Source organism: Protopterus annectens, chromosome 10.part0, assembly GCF_019279795.1.
Source record: "Protopterus annectens isolate FY-2018-M chromosome 10.part0, PAN1.0, whole genome shotgun sequence".
In the NCBI taxonomy this organism is placed as follows: domain Eukaryota; kingdom Metazoa; phylum Chordata; order Ceratodontiformes; family Protopteridae; genus Protopterus; species Protopterus annectens.
Genome location: NC_056744.1, coordinates 1,376,795,973 through 1,376,810,345, shown reverse-complemented (window position 1 = coordinate 1,376,810,345; position 14,373 = coordinate 1,376,795,973). Strand labels below are relative to the sequence as shown.

The window sequence follows — 14,373 nt, the reverse complement described above, 5'->3', positions numbered from 1 at the left end:
TAGTTCACACATACTACCTGGACCTTGCTAAGGATTATGACACCATTCCCCACTCAGGTATTGTTTATAAACTCGAAGTGTAGTAACCCCTGCGAGTACGGCAGCTGCAGGGTCCCACAAAACCAAAATCCAAACAGAAAAAAACAGGATCAGCAAACAAGGCACCTAATAGAAGATACTTTAATAAAAGTATATAGGTTCTTATAACAGACTGATTTAATACAGAGCCTTCATCAGTGTAAAAGATACATGCAGAAACGAACCATTTTATATATAATTGAATAGAACATGTGATTAATTACAAATGTCCATTTAGACCTGGCTTAAAGAGACCACCAAGCTTAATAATCCATTTTTTCTCTATAGAATTTAATAAATCATGCCAGCCTAATTTATTGTTTTCTGGGTCTGTTTATTTTATCTATAATGATGAAACTAAAACAAGCATTACTGTGTATTAATGAATGTTTGTAAAGAGCATTGCTTTCTCTTTTGTTTTTTTATATCACTAAGATGTTCAGATATTCTGAATTTTAAGGGTCTAGAAGTTTGACCAACATAAAATGCAGGACAATTACACTTGGCCAGATAAATTACCCAGCCCGAAGAACAATTAGTAAAAAATTTTATATCATATACTGCAGAAGTGTACTGACTACTAAAGTTTTTAGTTTTGAGTAGCTTAGCACAATGTGTGCAATGTCCACATGGAAAACAACCTATTAAAGGTTCACCTGATAATGTAGTTTGTGTGATATGAGTACTTCTGGCTTCGGAATGTTTGAAATGGTTGAAGAAACCAGATAAATTTCTGCCTTTATGAAAAGAGAATAAACATCTGTCGCCTATTATTTCACTAAGTTTTGGGTCGCATGTTAATAAGTTCCAATTTTGCTGGACAGTATTGATTAATACATTGGTGTTGTGTCCGTAGGTGGTTATGAGTCTAAGTGGACTGGAATTAGATTGAGTATTATTTTTGTAACGAAGGAGATCATCCCTTTTCATATTGTCCACTATATGTTTAGTGTGTAGTAATTGACCCAAATTGTAACCTCGGTCATGAAATCTAAGAACTAGATCTTCCCTAAATCGTGTATAGGTGTGTTTGTTGGAACAAATGTGCTTGATGCGCATGAACTGGGATTTAGGGATGTTTTTGCAAATATGGGGAAGGTGAAAGCTGGAGGCATGGAGGCGTGAATTATTCTCAGGGAATTTGCAATGAATTTCTGTAGTCAACGTATGGTCGGATGCGCGGCAAACCAAAACATCCAAAAAAATCATTTTATTTTTATCATAGTTGACAGAGAATTCGATTCCCCATTTATTTTCATTCAAATATGTGGTAAATTCCAAAAGATATGTGGAATCCGCCCTCCATATCAACCAGCAATCATCTAGATATCTACGCCGGATGTCCATTTCTTCAATATAGATATTATGTGAAGTATCATAAATGACATGTTCTTCAAAATATGCCATGAACATATCTGCGTATATAGGGGCGAAGGAGGCCCCCATTGCTGTCCCCTTGGTTTGCAAATAACAATTGCCTTTAAAAAAGAACACATTTTTGGTCAATATATGTTCAGTCAAACACAACAAAAGAGTGTTAAAGCCAGGTTTAAATAATTCGGTCTTATTGAGCCAATATTCTAAAGCCTCCAATCCAGCCCAGTGGGGAATGTTGGTATATAGTGATATAAGATCCATAGTACAAAGTAGCCAATCTGGTTCTAATTGTGTATCGGAAATGATTTGGAGAAATTCCGTGGTGTCTCTAATCCTTGCTCTGACACATTTTTAAAAGCGGCTGTAAGTATTTGGTTAAGAAGAGAGATAAAGGTTCAGTTAATGAATTCCTACCAGAAACAATAGGTCTACCAGGGGGATTCTGGAGGTTTTTATGTATTTTGGGTAGGAAATATATGTATTATGGGCAAGGGTTAGATATAGTGAGTTGGGACTGGATGTTTTTTGTAATGATACCTTCTTCAACAGCTAATGTAAGAAAATAATCAATCTGTTCTTTGAAAACAGGTGTTGGATCAGTAGTTAACTGGGTGTAGTATCGAACGTTAGACAGTTGTCTGAAGGCTTTGTTGTCATATTGAGACAAATCCTGAACTACTATCGAACCCCCTTTGTCAGCAGCAATGATGACCAACTCATGATTATTCGCAAGTTTAGTAATATTATCCATGCATGTTTTGGATATATTGTTGGGTAAGGGGGTTAATGACCTGTATTGGAAATGAAGATCTTTGATGATTACATGTTGAAAAATGGAAACGATTCATGGGAAGCATGAAAGAAAATTTGTGATATTTAAATTCATCAGAGATCTTTGATGACTGCTGTTCCTGAAAAAATAATTTAAGGTTTAGAATCCTGCAAAATGCAATGATGTCATTAACAAAACTTTCTTCTGAAATAAAGAAACCAGGAATAAATAACCCTTTATTAAAAATTTCAATTTCGGAGGATGTGAGGACATGAGATGAAATGTTTGCTATATTCACATTGGTTCTTTGGTCACAAACATCTGAAGTAGACTTTCCATATTGTCTACTGCTTTTATGTTTTCTGCCCCCCCACTTCTCCTATGTGTAAACCCGAGGTGGTGAAGGAATTCCTTCTTTTCAACGCTGGTGAGCCTGTTGCACCTGCAGAATCAGTTTCTAAGCCTGAAGAAGAGTCATCAGCTGATGTGTCGGTATTGTGAGGTGCACCCTTTTTTAAGATGGATTTAATGCATTTTCATTTGGAAGTAGTCCGATTTTGTGAACTAAATCAAACATGTTTAGTTTTGTTTTCAAAATTAAAGGGATCCCCCCTAGTATAATCATCTAAGTCTCTTTGAAACTTTTTCCTTTTCCTTTCTTTTAACTGATTTTCTAATATTAGCAATTCTTTGTTTAAATTTTTGATGATATTGGTATATGAAATCTCTCCCTCAAATTGTTTGGCTTTTTCACTAAGTGAAGTAATGAATGCTATTTTTTGTTCAATAATTCTATTGTGATGGTTGGCCAAAATTTCAACAAATTTCAGAGATGTTTCCTGTTGTACCTCCCCCCATTGTTTGAGTAACAGATCATCAGGGTTATTAACCAGCGGTTGTGTGCGTATTCTTAAACCCTGTGGAGTAATTATTTTTGTCAAATAGGCACGGAAAAGCTTGTAATGCCAAACATTATTACGCAAGGATCTCATATGTTTATTTAAATTCGAGAAAATATTCTCGCAACTGTCATTGTTGAGTGCAGCACCAGAATCATCCAAGCATTCACCATGTGGTCTTAATCCAAATACTGATAGATCATCTCTGTCAGCAGATAAACCTGTGAGTAAGTGATCCAAATCCATAATGATGGTGGAGGTGATGTTGTTATAAAAAAGACAACAGTATGTATAAAAAGTGACAAAATGCAAAAACAAAGTTGTCACATATATTTGAACTCCAACTTGTAGACCCTGGCCGGTTCAAAAATGGAACAATAAGCAATATGCCTGTAATGAAATATAGGAGATTGTCCACCAAAACCTATGTGGACTGACCCAGGTGGATTTGCCGGTCCTTATTTGAACCAATAAGCCACGGGTCAATATTAAAACTGAGTCAAAAACATAATCATACTTACATCACAAGGTAATAATAAGAATAATGGAGCTAGTGCTGCACAAACCAACCACAGGCAGAAATGGCCAACATTATTGGAACAAAAATCATATGGCATACATAAGCCTATCAGTGGGCCTAGACTAATGAATATAGATCATGTAAAAATGTATATAAGAAAATATAAAACAAATTTAAAGACTATTGAATGAATGGTCTATTAAAGAATTGCCCAATCTAATCTGGTTAATATGGTCCGAAACAGAAGACACAGGTTAATTTACCAAAAGCATAAAAATATCAAAATGTGATATGGTGTGAAATGTCAATACCAACAATAATATGTTAATTGCAAATGGTAAGGACTGCAAACTCAATGCCTATGAAAGGCAATGCTTGTGAATATAACTTGAGAATTAGATGACGGTAGTAGATCCAAGGAATACAATGTCAAAAAACCCCCAATGTATGATCCTATGTGTCACCAATATCTGGAAAAAATACACATATGGCATTTACTGCTTAAAATGCAGATGTAAAAATATATAGATGTGAAAAAATATATGGGGTCCTTATATCTACAATGTACCTCTTGTAAATAACATATTCACAATATATATCCAAAATGTACACATGCATGAATATCCATTGGTAATCTAAAAACCATAACTGGTTGTGTTAATGAACATACTGTGTTCAAACACTAAACCCAGCAACAAGTAAAAAATAGAACAATGTCGTCCCAATTACATAAGAATCCAAGAAGGTCCCAGATATTCTGGCGTTGCCAAAATTATTTCAGTAAGTAAATACAAACATTCCTAATTATTTTAAGCCAAAATTGAACTCAATAAACCAGCCACAATCACCATGATTGAAGATAATACCCGCAAAGATGAAAGACAATTCCGGCTTAAATACTCAAATGGCGTAACCAAAAGTAAATGTCACTGTTATTTAGTGACAACAATCTTCTTGAGTTTCCAAAAAGAGGCCAAAAAAGGATGAGTACCAAGCTATATAGTATGTTAATTAAGTCAAAAAGTACAAATGAATGATCCATTCAGTTTACCCGAACAAGGGCTTGCTGTAATGGCAGCCCGAAGTTAGACACACACCTACCACATCAAAAAGAACATTGGTAATATAATTAACATAATAAGTTATGTCCATGAACAAAACTATGTTCGAACACAAAACCCAGGAACATATGAAATAAAAGTAGAACAATGTCGTCCCAAATGTACAGAAATTAAATAAAGTCACAGGTATTCTGATGTTGCTAAAATTATTTCATTTGGTTGATACAAACATTCCTACTTGTTTAAAGCCAAGATTGAACTCAATAATCCAGCCACAATGATGAAAAAATAATGCACACAAGGTGAAAGACAGTTCCAGCTTAAATGTTCAAGTAGCGTAACCAAAAATAAATGTTACCATTGGTTAGCGACAACCACCTTCATTAGTTTAAGATGAAATATATAAGAGGCAAACCACCATGATAAAATTATTCTTTTATTGAGAGAATGTGATGAGCGCTTTCGCGTGCTGCTGAGAGGCGCGCTTCTTCAGATTTAATACATAAAATTCACCAAAGCCTTTTATAGTGATCTTCAATTGGATAATTCATATACTAAACAATCAATTAGACAATTATGGTCAATTAGATTAAAATCAAGTAAAAAGAGTTAACTACAAACATAGAAAAAATTAAGTATCAGCTGAATAAATTCCATAAAAATTTAGCATTAATATAAAGTGCTTAAATCCCTTAAAGTGCATTCTAATAAAAATGTAAACTTCAAAATAAATCGATATGCATAAATCATAAACACATAAAAGCTTAGAGATATCATTTTGTCAAAAATATATAATTCATAATATCAAAAGCTGATAAAACAATCAACTGAAAAACTGTATATATGAATGTATATGAATATATATATAGAGACATATGGAGGAAAAACATGTGAATTTATGGATAAATGTTGTATAAAAGCAGATGTCACTATAATACAAACAAACCTTGTAGGTATAGAAAGTAAAACATATATATATATATATATATATATATATATATATATATATATATATATATATATATGCAAATGTATAGGTGAAGCCAAGATGACATAAATTCATAAAATGAATTAAATCATGGATCATGAAAAAATGATGAAAATATGATGAAAATATGATGAAAATACATGTATATGTATATCACGGTCAAGATAAATTACTTGATATTATGTTTAAATTTCCGTTTCTTCAAGACTGACCTAATACTGATATAAGAATTAAGCCCCGGAGGATATTGAGCTTTAAATCTCAATATCCAATTGAGCTCTAAGTTTTCTAAACTATTAAAGTTATCTCCCCTCCTTATACTGGGAGTTCTTTTTTGTAATATTCTAAAATGGAACTTATGTTCAGGAAATTCTAAAATGTGTTTGGCTAGGGCATTTTTCAAATCCATTTTCTTAATATCATAGAGATGCTCCTGTATTCTATCTCTTAGGCGTCTAGTGGTCATGCCTATATAAAAAGCTGGGCATGGCTCACAATTGGCCAAATATATTATATTAGTGTCATTACATGTCACTGAAAACCTAGGTTCAAACTTGAGACCTGTTTCTGGATGTTCAAAATTGGAGCATTTCGATATCCAAGGACACATATTACATCTCCCACAAGCATGTGTTCTAATAACCTTCCTATTTAAGATGTTACTATTAAATTGTGCTGTCTGGCATTCAATACATAAAATCCTTTTCAAATTTTTCATATTTTTGTAAGTGAATATAGGTTTTGTTCCTACTATATGCTTAATCTCTACATCAGTTGTTAAAATATGCCAGTTTTTCATTATTATATTTACTATGTATTTATTGTCACTAGTAAAACTAGTTAAATAATAAAGTGAGGAAGCATCAGGCTTGGTGTAACTTTGTTTATGGGGTCTATAACCTATATATCCTGTCCTCAGAGAACTATCTGAATCCTATGTACCATGTCAGCATTATATCCCCTATCCAAAAATAGTCTCTCTAGTTTATTAAATTCATTTGTCCATTCATCAGAGTCCTGACAAAGTTTATTTATCCTCAAATCATCCTTTTTCATGATTTTTTTCATGATTCATGATTTAATTCATTTTATGAATTTATGTCATCTTGGCTTCACCTATACATTTGCATATATATATATATATATATATATATATATATATATATATATATATATATATATATATGTTTTACTTTCTATACCTACAAGGTTTGTTTGTATTATAGTGACATCTGCTTTTATACAACATTTATCCATAAATTCACATGTTTTTCCTCCATATGTCTTTCTATATATATATATATTCATATACATTCATATATACAGTTTTTCAGTTGATTGTTTTATCAGCTTTTGATATTATGAATGATATATTTTTGACAAAATGATATCTCTAAGCTTTTATGTGTTTATGATTTATGCATATCAATTTATTTTGAAGTTTACATTTTTATTAGAATGCACTTTAAGGGATTTAAGCACTTTATATTAATGTTAATTTTTTATGGAATTTATTCAGCTGATACTTAATTTTTTCTATATTTGTAGTTAACTCTTTTTACTTGATTTTAATCTAATTGACCATAATTGTCTAATTGATTGTTTAGTATATGAATTATCCAATTGAAGATCATTATAAAAGGCTTTGGTGAATTTTATGTATTAGATCTGAAGAAGCGTGCCTCGCAGCAGCACGCGAAAGTGCTCATTACATTCTCTCAATAAAAGAATAATTTTATCGTGGTGGTTTGCCTCTTATATATTTCATCTTGGACTTCAGTTTGCTTAATTTTGGAGGTAACCTTTGGGAGACAGAACTAATTTTTCTACTAACCTTCATTAGTTTGTTCACAGAATGGCCAAAAAATGAGTCCCAAACTGTATAGTATGTGGAATGACTCAAAAAGTACAATTAAATGGTCCATGTAGTTTACCTGAACAAAGGCTTGCTGTAATGGCGGCCCGAAGTTGACCATACGCCAGCCACATGAAAAAGAACAGTATACGCGTTATAAATTCAAAGTGAATGCCACCAAGACATATGAAGCCTAAAGAAAGTAAACACAATAGCCCCGCATAATCCAATATACCTTGGTGTATTGAATAACTTAAAATACATACATGAATAGACCGAGTAAGTTGCACTGACAAATGCTTAGCTGTAATGGCGGCAGAAATAGAACAGGATGCCAAACCCTAAAAAGTCCAAAATAAACACTCTGAATGCCAAGTTAGTTCCACCAATCCAGTTGGAAAAGTAGAAAATAGGTAGACACGATGACCCAAATGTCCAAAATAGCATTAACCAGTCACTGGTGAAAAAACAAAAATGCCTTGATACAAAATGGAGGCTTGAAAACCAAAAGTACCTGAACTTGAATTGAAGCAAGTTTGTATCAAAGGTTTGGTACGTTGGTAGGTCGCAAGAAGTAAAAATTACATACAAAAACCAATTCCAAAAGCCAGGTCCAAAATTGACAATATTAAATCCAAAGTGCAAATTCAGCTGCTGCTATGAAGCAGAAAAGTGCCACAGGCCAACCGCAGAGAAAAGAGAGGAAACCAGAAGTGTAGTAACCCCTGTGAGTACGGCAGCTGCAGGGTCCCACAAAATCAAAATCCAAACAGAAAAAAACAGGACCAGCAAACAAGGCACCTAATAGTAAATACTTTAATAAAAGTATATAGGTTCTTATAACAGACCGGTTTCAGCTGATTTAGTACAGAGCCTTCATCAGTATAAAAGATACATGCAGAAAAGAACCATTTTATATATAATTGAATAAAACATGTGATTAATTACAAATGTTCCTTTAGACCTGGCTTAAAGAGACCACCAAGCTTAATAATCCATTTTTTCTCCATAGAATTTAATAAATTTAATAAATCATGCCAACCTAATTTATTGCTTCTGGGTCTGTTTATTTTATCTATAATGGTGAAACTAAAACAAGCATTACTGTGTATTAATGAATGTTTGTAAAGAGCATTGTCTTCTCTTTTGTTTTTTATATCACTGAGATGTTCAGATATTCTGAATTTTAAGGGTCTAGAGGCTTGACCAACATAAAATGCAAGACAATTGCACTTGGCCAGATAAATTACCCAGTCCGAAGAACAATTAGCAAAAAATTTTATATCATATACTGCAGAAGTGTTCTGACTACTAATATTTGCAAAAACATTCCTAAATCCCAGTTCATGCACATCAAGCACATTTCTTCCGACAAACACACCTATACACGATTTAGGGACGATCTAGTTCTTAGATTTCATGACCAGGGTTACAATTTGGGTCAATTACTACACACTAAACATATAGTGGACAATATGAAAAGGGATGATCTCCTTCGTTACAAAAATAATAATCTATTTCCAATCCACCTAGACTCATAATCACCTACAGACGCAACACCAATGTATTAATCAATACTGTCCAGCAAAATTGGAACTTATTAACATGCGACTCAAAACTTAGTGAAATAATAGGTGACAGATGTTTATTCTCTTTTCGTAAAGGCAGAAATTTATCTGGTTTCTTCAACCATTTCAAACATTCCAAAGCCAGAAGTACTCATATCACACATCCTACATTATCAGGTGAACCTTTAATAGGCTGTTTTCCATGTGGACATTGCACACATTGTGCTAAGCTACTCAAAACTAAAAGCTTTAGTAATCAGAACACTTCTGCAGTATATGATATAAAATTGTTTGCTAATTGTTCTACGGACTGGGTAATTTATCTGGCCAAGTGCAATTGTCCTGCATTTTATGCTGGTCAAACTTCTAGACCCTTAAAATTCAGAATATCTGAACATCTTAGTGATATAAAAAACAAAAGAGAAAACAATGCTCTTTACAAGCATTCATTAATACACATAATGCTTGTTTTAGTTTCACCATTATAGATAAAATAAACAGACCCAGAAACAATAAATTAGGTTGACATGATTTATTAAATTCTATGGAGAAAAAAATGGATTATTAAGCGTGGTGGTCTCTTTAAGCCAGGTCTAAATGAACATTTGTAATTAATCACATGTTCTATTCAATTATATATAAAATGGTCCTTTTCTGCATGTATATTTTACACTGATGAAGGCTCTGTACTAAATCAACTGAAACCGGTCTGTTATAAGAACCTATATACTTTTATTAAAGTATTTACTATTAGGTGCCTTGTTTGCTGGTCTTGTTTTTTCCTGATTGTTTATAAACTCACCAGCCAGTAGTACATACACCCATACATCACAGGTTGGGTTGCCAACAGGCTTACACACAGAACCCACATGGTAAGCCTAGCAGCCTCCAGGTTCACCTCTTAAGCAGTCACAACTGGTGTCCCACAGGACTCAGTCTTGGGACCCCTACTGTTCACCATATACTTCTCAGAGGTACAGACAAGCATAGGTGGACTACAGCAGAACGTGTTTGGTGATTACTGCAAACCGGGGGCCATAATTGACAGTCCAGCTGTCACAGACATCCTTCAAGGGGCCTCACATAGACCAACACAGGATGTCACAGTCGTGGCCTCCAGCTAAAGGCCATGAACTGCATGGTCATTCCATGTTGGAAAAACTAAACACCCACATATTAACACATGAGTGGCAGCCACTTTAATACAGATGAGGTAATGGGTATGTGGGGACTACAGTAGATAGTGATCTCTCCTTTGACAATCACATCTCCAAAGTACTTAGGCCATCTGTCTATGTAGGCCATCTGATTACTTAAGGGTTCACATCTAGACATACTGAGGTTATTGTACCTCTTTACTCATCACTTATCAGTCCCATCATCAAGTAAAGTAACCCATTTGGGATGTACCTCAGAAGACACATCCGACAGCTGGAGGGTCCACGAACATACCTCGCCAAGAGCATTACTGGCCTCAGACATGTGTCCTATGCTGCCAGACTGCAAGAACTCTTGCATTACTCAGTGGCATCTCATTTACTCAGAGATGATCTTTGCTGCCCAACAAAGACATGTCCAAGTCAGGCTTAATGGATATGCTCCACCTATGGGAATCCATGTCACAGTGAGCCTCACGCTGTAAAGAGCTAAACCTTGCCACAATCATAACTGGAAGATGCTGGAGTGACAGATTCTTATCACAGGTACTCCCCATTCTTTGGAACTACATCCCTGATTACATTATACGGAACCCCTCACTAACACTCCAGCAACACCTTACAGACTGGATGGGGAACAATGGGTACACCCCGGGGATACCGCAATTGGCTCTGCTCCACAGAGGGACAGTTAGTTAATCAATGGGGTGGTGACAGCTGACATATTTCGGCTAGGCATATGAATGGCCTCAGGCAGTTAGCCACATACCTACCTATGTACCTGTGAACCTATACATACAGTATCAGCACATGCTGATAGCTTAATTTACTGTTCAGGTATTGACTTACCTTGTGCCAATAGCAGTTGTGTGTGCAATAGTTGAGGGCTGCCTCTGTAGGATGCACACAGTAGACCACCTATACATGACAATTTACAGGTGGTCTTGCGTGTGTGCCATCCATGTTTACTGTGTGTGCAGGTGGAGAAGGGTGTCAGTCCATAGGTGCCTACACTGTCAGTGTGTGTGCTATACATTTCCTCTTTGCCAAGGCATGGGCATACTGGGCATGTCTCTGTCTGCCTACTGGGGATGGCTCAGGGTGTTCGTGGTCTGAGTACCTCTGTGCCTGTGGGGCCCTTGGCAATGGTGGTGGGCTGCGAGGGCTTCACCATTCTGTCCCTGCTGCAGCTGTTTTCGCAGGATCATATTGTGTAGCATGGCACATACTATGAAGATGTGGGCACACGTGCCTGGAGAGTACTGCAAGGCTCCACCAGATATGTCCAAGCAATGAAACCGTGATTTCAGCATCCCAAACACATGCTCTATGAGGATTCTAGTTTGTGTGTGTGCCTCATTATGGCGTTCTTGCATGGGTGTGTGTGTGTGTGTGCATTTCTGATGGGAGTCATCATCCATGTTTCCAGTGCATAGCCAGCATACCCCACCAGGTGGCCATATGGGATGTCCCCCCTGGCAAATACCTGATACAGCTGTAAGGCATGCTAGATGTGGGAGTTGTGATAGCTTTATTTTACTTTTCAACCCGAATCCCCTCCCATTGACAGGCATGCATCCAGCTGCTGGCTTTCTTGTTTTGTACTTTCCCCACCCAGGAATGTGTTGCAAAATGTGTTTTGTAGCTGTTCTACTGCAATTTTGCTTTGTTCTGCTGTGACAGTTCTGTTTTCTTTGCAGTACGGCACCTCCCCTTTACTGTTCTGCAGGTAGCTGCTAGCAGCCATGCTTGCTGTTGTCAATGGCCCACTGTGGGTTCCTAGGTGTTAATTACTCATTTGTACTCCTATTTCCATGCTGCAGCATTTCCTTATCTTTTTCCCATATCCTTCCTGTTTCCACTCTGGTGCGTACCACACACAGCCATTTACCAGGTTTACAGTGCATTTTCATCCACGTTCACATACACATTTGGTTACCTTGTGTGCTCTCAGCTAAGCCAAGCTATGGCTACTTCAACACACCCCTATCCTGCAACTTTGCTTAGCAACAGGCAAACCAGGTTAGCAATGTTCCAATGTGCTTACAGCAATGGCGACACACCCCTCTTTTGATGTCATTTTTATCTCAAGGGCTCACCTTGGTGTTATAATGCTATGCTGTTTTGTGCATCCTTACACCAGTGGGAAATCTGTGATTCAGTATTACTCCACTCATTTGCATGGCATTGCCTACTAATTCCTAGCTACTGCACATAACACTGTCACTGCCCCTTAGCACCCCTTGCGCCATGAGTATGGTGTGGCATGCCTGCCATTGACTATTATGGGGAAATCATGATATGTATTTCACTGTTTTATTCGATATTTTTGTATATTCCTTGCCATCCCCTTTGCGCACTGATGCCCTGCGCTTTAACTTCACGTTAGTGTGGGCATAATATTAAATGTTCTTTTTCATATTCTGTGCATGTTGTTTTATGCCAATGGCTACATATTTAGTCAGTGGCATATATTAACAGTATAATATGTGAGTTTGGTCTGCTGTCATGGCTCCGATTTTATGTTTGAAAAATGTAGACCTTTTTTGGTTTACATTTCTGCATGCTTACACTGCACTTGCACCACTTTCTGAGTCACTATATACCTTCATTTGCATGTTACACTGCTGCACAATGGGATGATTAGCATACATGCACCAGGAGCTATGTGGGCGTGGTGTAAGCAGGTAGTGCACATGGAAATAACTTGTACCTGAATCGCACGGTGGCCATATTTGGTGTTAGATCACTGATGCTATGCCTGCACCTGGCGCAAGCTTCATGAATCCCGGGGACTGAATAGCCATAGCATCTGACAAGCTAATACAGCACATATTTACTTTTTTTTTTCCACTTCTTTTCTTTTCAATTTTCATTTTACCTACTACTAGCCAGGTAAGCCCACTGTCACAACAGTCCTTTTTCAGGGGTGACCTGGGAGCTCTGTAGTTTAAAGTGACTTACTCAGAGCCACACATTAGGCATATAAAGGTTGAAGGAATCAAATCTGATACCTGGGTACAGGAATAAGCTTATATTATACCTAAGAAGGCTTGTGTGAGTGTGTAAGGTTAGAGCAAACAGATGAAACCAAATGCAGACATGTTTCTTCTATATAACCAAAAGGCACACCATTAGAAAGGCAGTCAGGTAACTGTATGTCTAGCAGGCTGATGTATTGATCAGCCAAAGGTTCATCCATAAGACCCTTATTTTTTTAGAATAGCTCCAATGCTCTACATTTACCATTTGCAAGTAACCATGGCTAATAGCATTTTGTATTTTCTGAGAGATACACTTTTTATAGAATGCAAAGTGCTGCCATAAGTGTGAAAACTCAAGAAGGTGGATGATTTAACTATCTCAGCCCTTTTGTGATATAGACTTGGCTGAAAAGAGACTAAGCCAGTTTATTCTAACAAGAAATCTACAGAACAGAGGAATAACATTCTGCTGACATTGGTTCAACCTACAACTACAAGAAACATTTCTGGAGTTGGAAGACTAGTGTTCTTTTTGTCAGAAGTACCAGATATCAACTTTGAGATGCAGTCACTCTTTTGAGATCAGAAAGAAAGTGCTTCTCTTCATGTCTCAAAATCCAACCAGGAAAGCTTTCTTTGAAGGACCACAGGATCAGTCTAGTGGTCTTTCTCTTGAAGTTCTTGAGATTAGCCTGGTAGCCTTTTTCTTCATAATCCAAAGAAGAGCCTTTCAATTTGAATGGATAACCACAGGTGATAATCTCTGAAACATCTGGTGGTATTTTCTTTTTGAAGGGTTTGTTGATGGCCCACTTCCAGCAAAGGGTGCACCAACGTATTCCTGTTTTGAAGATTTCAATTACACCATCAGAGTGAAACAGAATATATGAGTATAGGCTGATTCTCACTGACAAGAGATGGCTCCTTCAATAATGTCTGAGAGACTACTGAAATAGCTCCATAATATTGAGGTTTATGCAAGCAATGCTCAATCACATTCAGATGAACCAGTGTGCCCACTGTTAATTAAGCATTACCAACAAAAACTCTAACTGCTGAACAACTCATTAGTAACCAAACAAATGACTGAGGTCAAATATTTAAAAAAAGATAC

The 14,373-nt window shown here is 36.3% G+C and overlaps 1 pseudogene; it reads right to left on the bottom strand.

The window, feature by feature from the left end:
• LOC122814284 overlaps positions 1 to 14,373 on the bottom strand; it is a 1,664,844-nt pseudogene that overhangs the window by 1,376,930 nt on the left and 273,541 nt on the right.